General features: G+C 23.7%; 1 pseudogene across 1 annotated transcript in view; it reads left to right on the forward strand.

Moving 5' to 3' along the window:
• Positions 1–13,154, forward strand: part of LOC145843913 (polyubiquitin-C-like) — a 92,720-nt pseudogene extending 79,566 nt beyond the window's left edge. The window contains exons 16-17 of the transcript XR_014370261.1: positions 12,625–12,733; positions 13,030–13,154. The product of XR_014370261.1 is annotated as a polyubiquitin-C-like (transcript). The remainder of the gene's footprint in view (positions 1–12,624; positions 12,734–13,029) is intronic.
• The last annotated feature ends 1,937 nt before the right edge of the window (positions 13,155–15,091 follow it).

The raw sequence follows: 15,091 nt of genomic DNA on the forward strand, positions 1-15,091 counted from the left end.
TTTTTTCTTTCAAGTAGAGTAATTATCCTTAATGCTTAGTTAAAACGATAGTTTTTAAAGCAGGAATTTAGATTAAAGAATTTAGATTTTTTTAAAGTTAAAATTAGTGGAGTAATTTTGTTTTAAAATTTAGTTTAAACGGCAGTTTTTAAAAACTTGAAGTACTTTTTAATTAACTTAAAGATTTTGTTTTTTCCGTTATTATAATTGAAAAAAATTACAAAATTTAAAATTTTTTAATATTTGTTTCATTTTAATTATAATTTTATTTACTTTATTATTAACTATTAATTATTATTTATTAGTATTTGCTTTATTTGGCTAGCACAAAAGCGCGCTCTGCGCGCGGTGTGCGATACTTTTAGCTACTTATTACAAACTGTTTTCTTACTTATGTAGTTCTTTTTGTTTTATAGTTAAGTGAGTAGATATATATTTTTTTTTTTCTTTTTACATTATCTGTTTCAAACTAATTTGTTCTAATCCTTAGTTTAAGCATAAGTTTTCTAAAATATTAAGAGTTTATGATAGTATTTCAAAATTATCATAAATTTGAAAAATTTCTAATTAATAATTTTAATTCATTTATTACATTATTTATCTGCCTTATTCAGCTAGCACAAAAGCGCGCTTTGCGCACGGTGTGCGATGCTCTTGGCTATTTATTAAAATCTGTTTTCAATTTAAAGTACCTCTTAATTGTTTTATAGTTCACTCCATAGATATATTTAACCTGAAAACCACTCTAAGAAAGTAATTTACAGTAATCCATATAAATTATCGAACTTATTTTGTTATTGTTTATGTTAAACGACGCTGTTGTGTTCTGGCAAGGTTTTTATAACTTTGAAATTATTTGCCAACTTAGATTAATGTGCAAATAATTACATTGAAGTATGATTTAGTACATTAAGAAAATGTTATAATGTTTTTCATCTCGACAGAATAGAGCTATATTTATACATATTTAAATATCAACTTTACACAAACAAAAGTAATTTGTCTACTCTGTTCGTTGTTTAATAAAACCATATTGTTATTTTATTTTACATGTTAGTTGACTGTTTATGCTTAAATTAACATTAGTTAATTTTCTTAATAATTTCTTAATAAGTTCTTAAATACATTATCTTAAAAAGTGTCATAAATCTACAAGCTAAACAAACCTTCTTTGTCTTGGATCATGGCTTTGATATCTCCACCGGTATCAGAAGCTTCAATTTCCAATGGGATAGTTTGACCAGTCAATGTTTTCACAAATATTCTAATTTTTCTCTATATATAAGATTTTAGTAAAGTTTAACATATAGTTTTAAACTTGCATAAAAAATTTCAATGTGAATATAAAAAATAACATAAACGAGCTTTTAAAATGTCTTGTAATATTTAAAGATAATTAATGTATTATAAATTTTATGACGAAAAATAATACAGAAGAGCTTTGACAACTTAACACATGAACTTCTGTTTTGTTTATAATAAATTTTTTAACGAAGAAATTTAAAATAAAACATTGTTAAAATTAAAAGTCATATCATAGTACAAAAATTTCCAATACAAATAAATTTAGTTATTTTTAACATTGTAAGCTATCTACGCATTTTGCATTTTAATGTATATAATGTTTCCATATTAAGACAACTTGTTATTCAAGCTATCCTTGTATTAGACTTGTATGTTTCTGACTATAGTCAAATATTTATTTTTAATTCAATATTTTGAAATTATATAACTAATGTTTTTTTTTTACATAGTAGTTATTATTCTATTATAGTAGATAGTACTACTCTTTCAAAGTAACTAATTTTTCTTAGTCGTTTTTAAGTTAATACTTTTATATCATAAGCTGGTCCTTGAAAAAGCTTTTAAATAGCAACTTAATACCAAGCAATAAATAAATTCAAACGTAAGGAGTATTATTGCTTGTAAATTCAGTTAGTTTTGTATGCTAAAACAAAACTATAAAATCAAAGCACTGGTATCGTCGTATATAAATAAGCACTAGAATACCTATTAAGACAACAACAAACACTATTTTTTGAAAAAAAATGTTTATTGCTTTTTCGGGTGAAAATTATAACAAAACGAATCAGCTTAGTTAAATAAAAAGTTCGAAATAAAACATAGTATTGTAGAAGTAACAAAATTACATTGATAAAGATAGGTATCGCACACTGAGCACTATAACAAGTGTGGAAATTTATTCACCAACGATCATTCCACACCAAATAAATAACAGAACCATTTTGAATGTTGTAGTCAGACAAAGCCCTTGCATATTCCAATTTTTCTCCAGCCCAAATCAGATGATGCTTGCGTGGTGGGATACCTGAAAATATTCAAATATTGAAAGTAATAATACATTTAAGCTTTTTTTTTCACAAATTAGTTAAAGTATATATTAAATTTTTTATACTACTTCAACATTTACAAAAAGTTAAAAATATTACATTAAGCTCAATATTTTAACCTCAATTATGTAATATTAAGGTATTTTCTTAATGTATGTTAAAAGTATGAGTACTGTTCAATTCATAATACACATTAAAGCTATTATATTTCCAAATTTCGTAGATTTAAAACTACTTTTAGATGGGACATTTTGAACATATTTACCAAGTTCTTGATATATTATCTTAGAAATTGTCTTAAATCTACAAGCTTAACAAACCTTCTTTGTCTTGGGTCATGGCTTTGACATTTTCAATGGTGTCAGAAGCTTCAACTTCCAATGTGATGGTTTTACCAGTTACAATTTTCACAAATATTTGCATTTTTATCTATTGATAAGTTTTTAGTAAAGTCTAACTTATAGTTAAAAAATTGCATAAAACCTTGTAAACTATTTTTAAAAACAACATATACGAGCTTTAAAATGTTTCGTAAAAATTTAATATACTACAAAAAATATAACGAAAATACGTAAGAGCATTGACAATTTAATACATGAATTAGTGTTTTGTTAAAAAAAAAACAATTAAAATTAAAAGAGTCATTTTCTAGTACAAAAATTATTATTACAAAGCAATTGTTGTTTTCAGCATTGTAATCTATTTACACATTTTTTATTCTATAATGTATTTAATGTTTTTGAACTAAAATAATTTGTTATCCATTGCTATCCTTGTTTAAAAAACTTGTGCTAATGTTTCTGACTTAAGTCAAATATTTATTTTTAATTTAATATCTATTTAGGAAAAACAAACTAATATGTAGTTTATTTTCATTCGATGCTAAATTTTCAATGCATTAAAAAGTGAGCATTGGGTAGTTATTTAAAAAAAACAAACTTATACTACACAATTGTTTTTTCAATAATATTTAGTTATTTGTTTGCTTATATTTTTAATATAACATACTAACTGCAGTAAGAGTTGATCCATTCTCAACTCCATAATCAGACAAAGTAGAAGGCCTTGAATTTCTTTCATCTTTCAATTCATCTTCACAAAAAAACAAGCGTACTTGATCTAACGAGTGACCTGAGTTTACAAATAATAACATGAATTTTGTATAAAAATAAGAAAATAGGCCTTGTTTATCTTGGCGAAAAAGTTTTTACAAAAAAATAAACTTTTATAACGTTTACTTAAGCAACGTAAAAAGTAACAACTAAGTAGTTTATTTAAAAATAAACAATAAATCCTATACTAGTTAAAGACTTTTGATGTACATTTCATTGTTTAACATTTTAGTTATATAATTTTGCCAGTTAATTTATTTAAAAAAAGTTTTACTACCTTTTTCTTTAGCTTTATTTCTAAGCTCTTCAATGCTGTCGGAAGCTTCAACTTCCAATGTGATGGTTTCACCAGAAAAAGTTTTCACAAATATTTGCATTTTTATTTTGAAAAGCTGTTAAGATATTTGTATTTATAAATCGGTGTCCCACAAAATGCTACCAAGTAAATCTAGTTTTTCTATTTTATTTTTAAGCAAAAATGAATATAAGAAATCAACTGATATTTACTTATAAAATAAAATGACAACCAAAACACTTGTTTTACTTTCCATACAACTGTTCCTATAAAACTTAATTTTAAATACCAAAATCACTTATTTATTAAACCTTTTGTCTGTGGTATAAGCTTATCTACAATAATAGTAAATTAAAAGTAAATTTATGTTCAACTTTTTTAAACTAAAAAAGTTTTATTATGGAGCAACATAATCTTGACCTTTTAAATAAGTTTGTTTTTATGTCTGTTCAACAGAAATTGTGAAATGTATAATAATCATTGACTTTACTGGAGTTTTAATTTTATACTTTTGTGTTCATAAGTCACATTTTAAGTTTAAAAGCAATAAAAATCTATGTTTGAATTTGTGCTGTACTTAGTTTAAAAATATTTAAGTACCAGCTTATGATATGAAAACAATAAATTTGAACTATATAAGAAAAACTAGTTACGCTAAAAAAGTAGTATTATCAACTTAAGAAATAAAAAATATACTATGTAATATACTTTTATATATTTGAAGATTGTTGACTGTATTGTTTTCATCAGCTATCAAATAGCTTTTAAAATCCGCTAATTAATAAAAACGGTTCTATAATTTTATCTTTTTGAAGAACTTAGGTAATGCGCTTACTTATCAATTTTAATATAAATAAGCATCTAAAGTATCGTACTTGATATAAAAATTTGATAAACAAAAGTAAAAAATTCCTGAAACGAAATTAAAACTAATATAATACTTTTATGATCAGTTTCATACTTTTGCCCGTACTGTGGCTAAATTTTCTATAAATTTATTGAGATTAAAAAAGTCTTCATAGTTCAAATTACAAATCTCCTTAACTTTAAATTTTATTTATAACTGCAGAAACTTACTATTTTATATTCGTAAAATTGTTGTGCTAGTTAGTTGTCATTTTGATAAACTACTTTATAAGTTATACAACTGTTCTTTTTAATGTTAATTTTCAATGTTTTTTTTAAGTCTTTCACAAGCCAGACTTACCTAAAATAAATTTGCAGGCTGTATTATTGAAAAATAAATTGTACAATAAATATTTCATAACTATTAAATTAAACTTTTTATTTTTGAAGGGTAGAAAACCTTCTTTAAGCTAAAATCTATAATAAAAATATCATTCTAAAATAACTATTGTATTACAAAAACTGAATTAATAGCAAAAGATTGCTTTTAATATACTGTTTTTGTTTCTTTTGGATAACATTATTCATATATATATATATATATATATATATATATATATATATATATATATATATATAACATTAATAATGTTATTTTACTTTCTCCATGGTACTAAACTTTTACCCTGTATTTAAAATGAAAATTTGTTTCTTCTAACCTCACTAAAAAATTTTTGAGCAAAATAAAAATTTTCATTATATTTTTGAGTTTGATGTATCTGAGCGAAAAGCAAAAAAGAACACAAAAACATTAACATGCAGTACAATCCTAGAAGTTTCGCAAAATAAAGAAGTTATCAGTTAGCAACTAAATGATTCATAGTCAAAGTAAATAACTTAATTTAAAAATAAAAGTTGTTCTACAGCTAAGAGTTATTATTCTAGTAAAGAACCAAATAAAATAATTATTTATTTGACAAACTTAAGTTTAGGAGATACTAAATAAATTTTAAACCAAATAACAACACTTAATTTAATATTAAAAAAATAATTACGTGTTAATAAGTTTAATAGAACGAATGTCTATACGGAGTGTTATATTTTGTTTTCTTAAAAAATATAGTAAAGTATATCAAAATTAGCTATTTGGTAAAAAAAAATTAAACCAGGATCTTTTGAGTACGCGTTTTTGGGTTCTCAAGAGTGAGGGCTTAAATAAAAATCAACCATGTATAACAACATAAAATTTTATTTAACATTTTATTCAACAAACTATTTTTAGACAAGTACCGTAATTACACTGAAATATTGTTGTAAATTGAATTAGAAACACTTTTATAAATGTTTGAACAAAAAAGTGTTAAAAACTATAAAAAATACTGCGAAATACTCTTACCAACTTATTTATTGAAAAAAAGGAGCTATTTTATTTTACATTCAAACTTTGTATAATAGTATTAAATGTAAACGCAGGTTCATATTTTAATAACTTTTTTCAAGACGAAAAGATGAAAAAAGTATACTTAAGGTCTTAGCTGAACAAAAATGAGTCAGAAAATTAACTCGTGTAAAAGTGACCCTCCGTGCTAAAATATCTTCGTGAAAAAATTACCCTTTGCGCAAAAATGTCTTCATGCATATTTGACCCGCTCCCTAAAACGTGATGTTACATAGTAGTTATTATTTTATTATAGTATATAGTAGTACTCTTTCAACGTAACTAATTTTTTATAGTCTTTTTAAACTTAATATTTTCATATCATAAGCTGGTCCTTGAAAACGCTGTTATATAGCAACTTAATACCAAGCGAAAAATAAATTCAAACATAGGGAGTATAATTGCTTTTAAGTTCAGTAACAGTTTTGTAAGTTAAATCAAAACTATAAAATTTAAGCACTAATATCGTCATATATAAATATGCACTAGTATACCGATTAAAATAACAACAAACGCTATTTTTGAAAAAAATGTTTAATGTATTTTCGAGTGAAAAAACAAAACGAATCAGTTTAGTTAAACAAAAAGTTCGAAAAATAACATAATATCAAAGCAGTAGAAACAAAATTGCATTGATAAAAATAGGTATCGCATACTGAGCACAGTAATAAATGTGGAAATTTGTTCAACCACGAAGTCTCAACACCAAATAAATAACAGAACCATTCTGGATGTTGTAGTCAGACAAAATCCTTCCATCTTCCTATAGCTTTCTAACAATAAACAGAAGTTGCTGGTCTGCTGGGATACCTGAAAAAATTTAAATATTAAGAGTAATATTACATTTCAGCTTTTTTTTATTATTTTCACAAAATTAATTAATTTGAATATTTTTTAATTTTTACACTTTTTTAACATTTACATCTAGTTATTAACTATACATAAGCTCAAATTTTATACCTCAATTATATACTATTATTGTATTTTATTTTCGTGTATGTAAAATGTATGAGTACTGTTTAATTCATAATAAACATTAAAGCTATACATCCGAATTTAGTAGACATAAGTCTACTAATAGATTGAACAGCTTAAATATTTTTACCAAGTTCTTTAATATATTATCTTAAAAGTTGTATATCTACAAGCTAAACAAACCTTCTTTTTCTTGGATCATTGTTTTGATATCTCCACCGGTATCAGATGCTTCAATTTCCAATGGGATGGTTTTACCAGTCAATGTTTTCACAAATATTCTAATTTTTCTCTATATATAAGTTTTTAGTAAAGTTTAACATATAGTTTTAAACTTGCAGAAAAAATTTCAATGTGAATATAAAAAATAACATAAACGAGCTTTTAAAATATTTTGTAATATTTAAAGATAGTTAATGTACTATAAATTTTAAGACGAAAAATAATATAGAAGACCTTTGACAACTTAACACATGAACTTCTGTTTTGTTTATAAATTTAAGTTTTGTGAAGAAATTTAAAATAAAACTTTTTATAAATTGAAAGTCATATCATAGTACAAAAATTTCCAATACAAATAAATTTAGTTTTTTTTAGCATTGTAAGCTATCTACACATTTTGCATTTTAATGTATTTAATGTTTCCATATTAAGACAACTTGTTATCTAAGCTATCCTTATATTAGACTTGTATTAATGTTTCTGACTATAGTCAAATATTTATTTTTAATTTAATATTTCGAAAATATATAACTAGTAATGTTTTTTTACTCGATGCTAAATTTTCAATGCATTATATATTAAGTATTTATCTGAAAAGACCAAATAAACTTATACTACACATTTTTTTTTTCAATAATATTTAGTGATTTATTTGCCCATATTTATAATACAGAATACTAACTACAGTAAGAGTTGATCCATTCTCAACTCCATAATCAGACAAAGTAGAAGGCCTTGAATTTCTTTCATCTTTCAATTCATTTTCACCAAAAAACAAGCGTGACTGATCTACTGGGTGACCTGAGTTTTCAAATAATAACATGAACTTTGTATAAAAATAATTATCTTGGCGAAAGAGTTTTTACCAAAAAAATAAACTTTTATAAACTTTACTTGAGCAACGTAAAAAGTAACAATTAAGTAATTTACTTAAAAACAAACAATAAATCTACAACTGTTTAATATTTCAGTTATATCATTTTGCCAGTTAATTTATTTTAAAAAAGTTTCACTACCTTTTTCTTTAGCTTTATTTCTAAGCTCTTCAATGCTGTCGGAAGCTTCAATTTCCAATGTGATGGTTTCACCAGAAAAAGTTTTTACAAAAATTTGCATTTTTATTTTGAAAAGCTGTAAAGATATTTGTATTTATAAATTGGTTGCCCACAAAATGCTACCAAGTAAAACTAGTTTTTCTATTTTATTTGTAAGCAAAAATGAATACAAGAAATCAACTAATATTTACTTCTAATATAAAATTGAAACTAATACACTAGTTTTACATTTCATATAACTGTTTCTATTAAACTTAATTTTTAATAAGTAAAGTTTTATGAATACCAAAAACACTTATTTGTTAAACCTATTGTCAGTAATATAAATTTATTTACAATAATATTAAATTAATAGTAATTTTATGCTCAACATTTTTAAATAGAAAAGTTTGTAATGGAAAAACCTGATCTTGGGCTTTTAAATAAGTTTTTGTGTCTGTTCATAAGAAATTATGAACTTTATAATAATCATTGACTTTACTGGTGTTTTAATTTTATTGTTTAATATTCAAAAATAACTTTTTGAATTTAAATACAATGAAATTTATTATTGTTTAAACTTGTTTTGTACTTAAATGAAATCTTTTAACAACCTATGATAAGAAAATAATAACTTAAGAATTATCTAAGAAAAACTATTTACGCTAAAAAAGTAGTATTATCAATTTAAAAAATAAAACATTTACTATGTAATATATTTTCATATAATTAAAGATTGTTGAATATTCTGTTGCAATTTAGCTACTGTTAGCTTTTAAAACGTGCTAACTTACAGAAATGATTCTACATTTTATTTTTTGAAGAGGTTATATAACTTTAAGATAAATAAGCGGATAAACTATTGTGCTTGACTTGTCCTGGGTAAGACATTAAAATGTATCCATGGTGTGCGACTCAATAACCGAAAGGTTTTTTCGTGCACCAAGTCCTAGGATCAATACTTTGAGCGTATTTTATGGAGGTCAACAAACTATATGAAACAAATATTTTAAAAAAACTTACTGACATAAATTTTAAACTGATGTCTAAAAATTTTATAATATTTTATCATAAGTTTTATAATTTTGCATGCACTGTGGTTTATTTTATATAAACTTATCGATATCATTGATTTTTTTATAGTTCAATATACAATTTTTCCTAAAGTATAAGTTTTACTTATAACTGCAAAAGCTTACTGTTTATTATAAATTTGTTGTACTATCTAGTTGCAATTTTGATAAATTACTTTATAAATTATACAACTTTAATTTGTTTTATTCTTCAAAATAGCAAGTACTTAATATCAAAACTAAAATACAATTAATTGTGATTGAAAACTTTTGTTTTAAATTTATTAAGCTCCCAAAGTTTCACAAAAAATAATGTTTTTGTATAAAAAAGTGTTGTAATAATATTGAATAGTTATAACTTGTCTTCGGCTCTAAATCAATTTATTTTTATAGATTTTATTCACACTCTGAATGACTTGCTTGTTTTAAGAACAGTAGATAGTGTTTAAAAACATATTCGTTATTTAAACGTTGTCCCGATTCATAAAAGAAAACTATTCTTGAACAATACAAAATATACAAAATACGCACCGCAATCCGGCTATAAAGAATTTTTTTTTTGCGAACAAGTTTTAACTGTTTTATTTTGGCTTAAAATTATTGGTGAAGCTATTTGTAAAACTAAGCGTTATTTTGCCATTATTAGGATAAACTAATATACTATAGTATAATCTAATATTTTTATGTAAATTAGTTTAGTAAAACAAGTTGAGTTTTTTGAGCACAATGTAAAAACTCTGCTCGAGTAAGCTTATTTTTAGTGTAATAAGATTTATTAAAATTTTTGTATACCCACAATTCCAAACTTTGTTTTTTTTATTCACTACCACTGTTACCCCTAACCCTTGGTCGGTAAGCGGTTCTCGGATCTTATTGGGTGAAAATTGTGCCCGGGTGGGAGTTGAGCGGTTCTCTAAAATTTTAGTTTATACGCAGCTAAACTAAAACACATATGTTATTGATTTTTTAATTAAACTCAAACTGAATCTTTTCACTATTTTCATGCTGGTCGATATATTGATATTATATTCTTGACGGCTTATTATTGCAAGTTAACAAATAAATCTTTTTTAATTTGATTCTAAGTCCTATTTTTCTTTACTGTTTTACATTTTGGGTGTTACGTATTTTTATTATTAGCAGCTTTAGAACTCGACCTTTGAATGCTCTTTGAATTGTCTGCGACAGCTTATACTACTTTTCATTAGTAGCTTTTATATAAAAATTGTAAAAGCATGTGGTGTACGACTGGATAACCAAAAGGTGTTTCGTTGACCAGGTCCTTAGACCATACTTTTTGCCAAAAGCTTATTTATTGTTCAATAACATATTAAAAACATATTACATAGTAGATAGTTTAATTTTTAGGTGTTCTTAATTTTTATTAATTGATTTAAAATTTTTATTTTCATCTCATAGGATGGTTCTTTATTATAATTAAAAAGTTCTTTATTAAAAAATTTTACTCTAAGTACATAACTAGTTCAAACAGAAATTCTATTGTAGTTAAATTCAATAAATTACTTTTGAATACAAAAGTTTAAAGTTAAAACACCAGTATTGTCAATGCTTTTTATGTAATTCACACATTCTTATGAATAGACAAAAAAAATAATTCATTTAAAAAGGCTAGATTAGTTTGTTCAATAAAAAACTTTTCATTGCAAAGATAAAAACACAATTTTAACTTAAATTTAATATTATCATAGATAAAGTTATGCTACAGAAAATATATATAATGAAAATTGCCTTTGTAATATAAAAATAAAATGTTATAGAAATAGTTATATGAAAAGTACAAACAGTTTACTGCTTGTAATTTTAATTTCAAACTTATTATTAATTAAATTTTTATTATGCTACAGACATAATGTTTACAAATAATTGCTTTTGGAATATAGAAGTAAAGGTTTGAAGAAATAATTACAAGGAAAGTACAAATAGTGAATTGCTTGTAATTTGATTTAAAAGTTAACATTACATTATTTTTCATATTCAATTAGTTTACTTATAAAGAAAAAAAAAACTTTTATCTGATAATACTTTTTTTAAATCTTTGTATACATATAAACATCTTTACAGCTACTTAAGCTCTAAAAAATGCAAATATTTGTGAAAACATTGACTGGTAAAACAATCACATTGGAAGTTGAAGCTTCTGAAACCATTGAAAACTTCATAAATAAAGCTAAAGAAAAAGGTAATAAAACTCTTTAACAAAAATTTACTGTTAGATAAGTGTTTTGAGCATTTACTAAGTTAAGATTCAAAAAATTAAGCTTTATAGTTTTAAACAGTTGTACATTAAAAAAGTCTTTTTAATTTCTTTAACTAGTATAGGATTCATGTTTTTTTATTAAATAGCTTAATTGGAACTTAATACATTGCTGAAATTTAGTTTAGAAAAATTGAACTTGTTTAATTCTAAATATTTTTTTGCCAAGATAAAAGAAATTACTTACATATAGCCCAACTTCTTAATTTTTTTTACAAAACTCATGTTAATATTTGAAAACTTAGGGTATCCACTTCATCAGAAAAGTGTATGTTTTGGTGAAAATGAATTGAGCTATGGAAGAAAAGAAAGGCCTTTTACTCTGTCTGATTATGGCATTCAAAATGGATCAACTCTTACTATACTTAGTGTTCTCTGAAAAAATATTAGCAAGTAAATCTCTAAATACCAGCAATTTTTTTTTGCTTAGTATAATTTTTTTATACCTTAATGCATTCAACATCTAACTTCAAATAAAAAATTTTTTTTGTTAGTTTTATATCTTCAAAACATGTAATGAATTACAAATAAATGTTTGACTATAGTCGTCACTAAAAAATGGTAGTCTTAAAAATTTTTTAATACAAGGATAGATTTAGATTACATATTGTTTTGGTTCAGAAATATTAAATACATTAAAAAGTATTAATGTGTAGATAGCTAACAATGTTAAAAACAACTTAATTTATTTGTATTGGAAATTTTTGTAGTATAAAATGACTCTTTAATTTTCTCCTATATTGTTTTACTATAAGTTTCTTAGTTATAAAAGTAAAAATTAAAAAGATAACACAAGTTTATGCCTTTAGTTTTTAAAGCTCTTCGTTATTATTTAGTAATAAAATTTATAGTATAAAGACTTTGTTATTAGTAAGTTCTAAAATTTACAAAAAATTTTAAAGTTTGTATGTTTTATCGATTTATTTATATAGAAAAAAAACAGTTTCAGTTTTTGTTAAAGTAATAAATTATAAGTTAGACTTTACTAAAAACTTATAAATAGAGAAAATTGCAAGTATTTGTGAAAACAATGATTGGTAAATCATTCACATTGGAAGTTGAAGCTTCTGACACCATTGAAAATGTCAAAGATAAGATCCAAGACAAAGAAGGTTTATATAAATTGTAAAGTTATAGTAATTATTAAGAAAAAATTTAAAGAACTTGATAAAATAAATTTAAAGTGTTCCTTTTATTAGTAGACTAAAGTCCACTAAGTTTGGATTTCTAACTACTTAAATGTTTATATTGAATTAAACAGTACTTATACTTTTTACATATATAAAAAAAAATACATATTACATACTTGAGATTAAAACTTTGAACTTAGTGTAAAGTTTATCATAAAAAATAATTAATTCGTAATTCGTTTAATATTTGAATATTTTCCTACTTAGTATATTTTTAGGTATCCCACCAGACCAGCAACGTTTGATCTTTGCCGAGTACCAATTGGAAGATAGAAGGACTTTGTCTGACTACAACGTCCAAAATAGTTCTGTTATTTATTTGGTGTTGAGACTTCGTGGTTGAATAAATTCCCACACTTATTACAATGCTTAGTATGCGATACCTATTTTCATCAGCGCAATTTTGTTTTTAGTGCTATAATAATGTGTTATATTTTGATTTTTTTTTACACAAATGATTGGTTATAACTTATGTTTTCAAAAAAATAGTATTTTTGTTATCCTTATCAGTAAACAATAAGACTAACTTGTCAAAAATGTAAAGTAACTGAAAATATAACTTTATACTTTCTGTTAGTCTTTAAAAATTTAGGTTTTAGTTTTTGAACTTACTAAACAGAAGTATTCAAAATCAGATAAAAACAAGTATTCAAAATCGACTGTTAAATTTGTTTTTTTTTTCTATATCCTCAAAGTTATTGCGAAAAAGTTTAGCAAATTTTATTTTTGTTTTAGCTCGGACTAAAAAAATATCATTATCATCTGATCCAGGAATAAACAAAAAATTAAATGATGTAAATTACAAAACCAATAATAATAAATCTAAGTGAAAAACTTTGTAACTTAAAAACCTGAACATATTACAAACCTAGAACCTGTTTAATATCTTTAACTTTATATTTCTTAATCCTTTTTAAATTTTAGTCTGTATTAAATATGCTCGGCGTAGCGAATAAGGTGAAACTAAAAAATGTTTTATCTTTTAATTGTCCTTACAACTGTTTTATAAACTAATTAAAATAGAAATTACTTTTTTTTTTTTGAAAAAATATAACTTATGTTTATATTCGATGGTAAAGTTAAAATATAAATTAAAAATTTGACATTAATTTTAATTTTAGAATCATTGAATTTTATTTAATAAAATAGTTTCTGAAATCAAAAATTTTCATTAAATTTCAAATAACTTTGGTCTAAATATTTTATTAATTTGCTTGTGATTGCTTTTTATGTATTGTTAGAATGTTTATTATTCTCTGTCAATCCTAAAACCCCTTCATTTTTCATAAGAAACAACATATTTCTTTATTATTTTATTTACTGGTTCTTTAACATTTGAACAGCTTTATCGGAATAAACTAATACACTCTACGAATTTTGACAAACTTAATTCAAAGGGCTAAAATTTTAATTAGAAATAAAGTTATAAGACTAAGTAAGTGAACTCTAAAAGTTTTTATACATATTTTTATTATAAAAGTATGTTAAATGAATTTCAACTTAAATTCGTAAGTTGAGACAAAAAATTAAAAGTTGACGAACAACCTAATTTTATTAATTTTTCAATACTTTTTTTATAACAGCAACACATTGTGAAAAAAATACCAAAAAAAAGTTATCTTATAATTTTAAATAATAGCCATTTTGTTATCACAAATGTTACTAAAAACTGTAGAGTTTGTAAAACCTATTCAAAACCTACACTTTGTCAACATGACTTTATATGTCAAACTATTTATTAAAAAACTGTCTATCTTAATGAACAACAAAAGTATAATATCGATAGCTACATTGCTATACAATGTTAATACGGCATAAGAAAAAAAATTCATAAGTGAAAAGTTGTAGGTTTTTTAAGTTTTTTGTACGTAGTATTGCATAATATATCTATTTAGTTTTAAGTAAAACGTTATAAGATAAACCATGAATGTACCTTGCGGGCCGCAATTTTTAGAAAAAAAACTCTTCGAGGGCCGCAGCTATTTAAAAGTTAATATATTAATTAGTAAAAAATACTATTTTAAACCAAAAACATGACAAAAAATCAGCAAAATAGCACCTTTAAAGAAATTTATTTATTTATTTAAGAGCCTAATTGTAAGTTTTTATTGTAAAACCGTTTTTTTTATGATTTAAAAAAATTGAATTAAAATTTTTTCTACATTCATCAAAAGTACCTCGCGGGCCGCAGTTTGCCGACCCCTGAGATAAATGTAGTATTAACGTGAATATGTCATTTATAATCAAACTTTTACTGTAGAAGTATCAAAAATTACACGA

The sequence above is a fragment of the Thalia democratica genome, chromosome 9 (genome assembly GCF_965202585.1).
Source record: "Thalia democratica chromosome 9, ktThaDemo2.hap1.1, whole genome shotgun sequence".
Lineage (NCBI taxonomy): Eukaryota > Metazoa > Chordata > Thaliacea > Salpida > Salpidae > Thalia > Thalia democratica.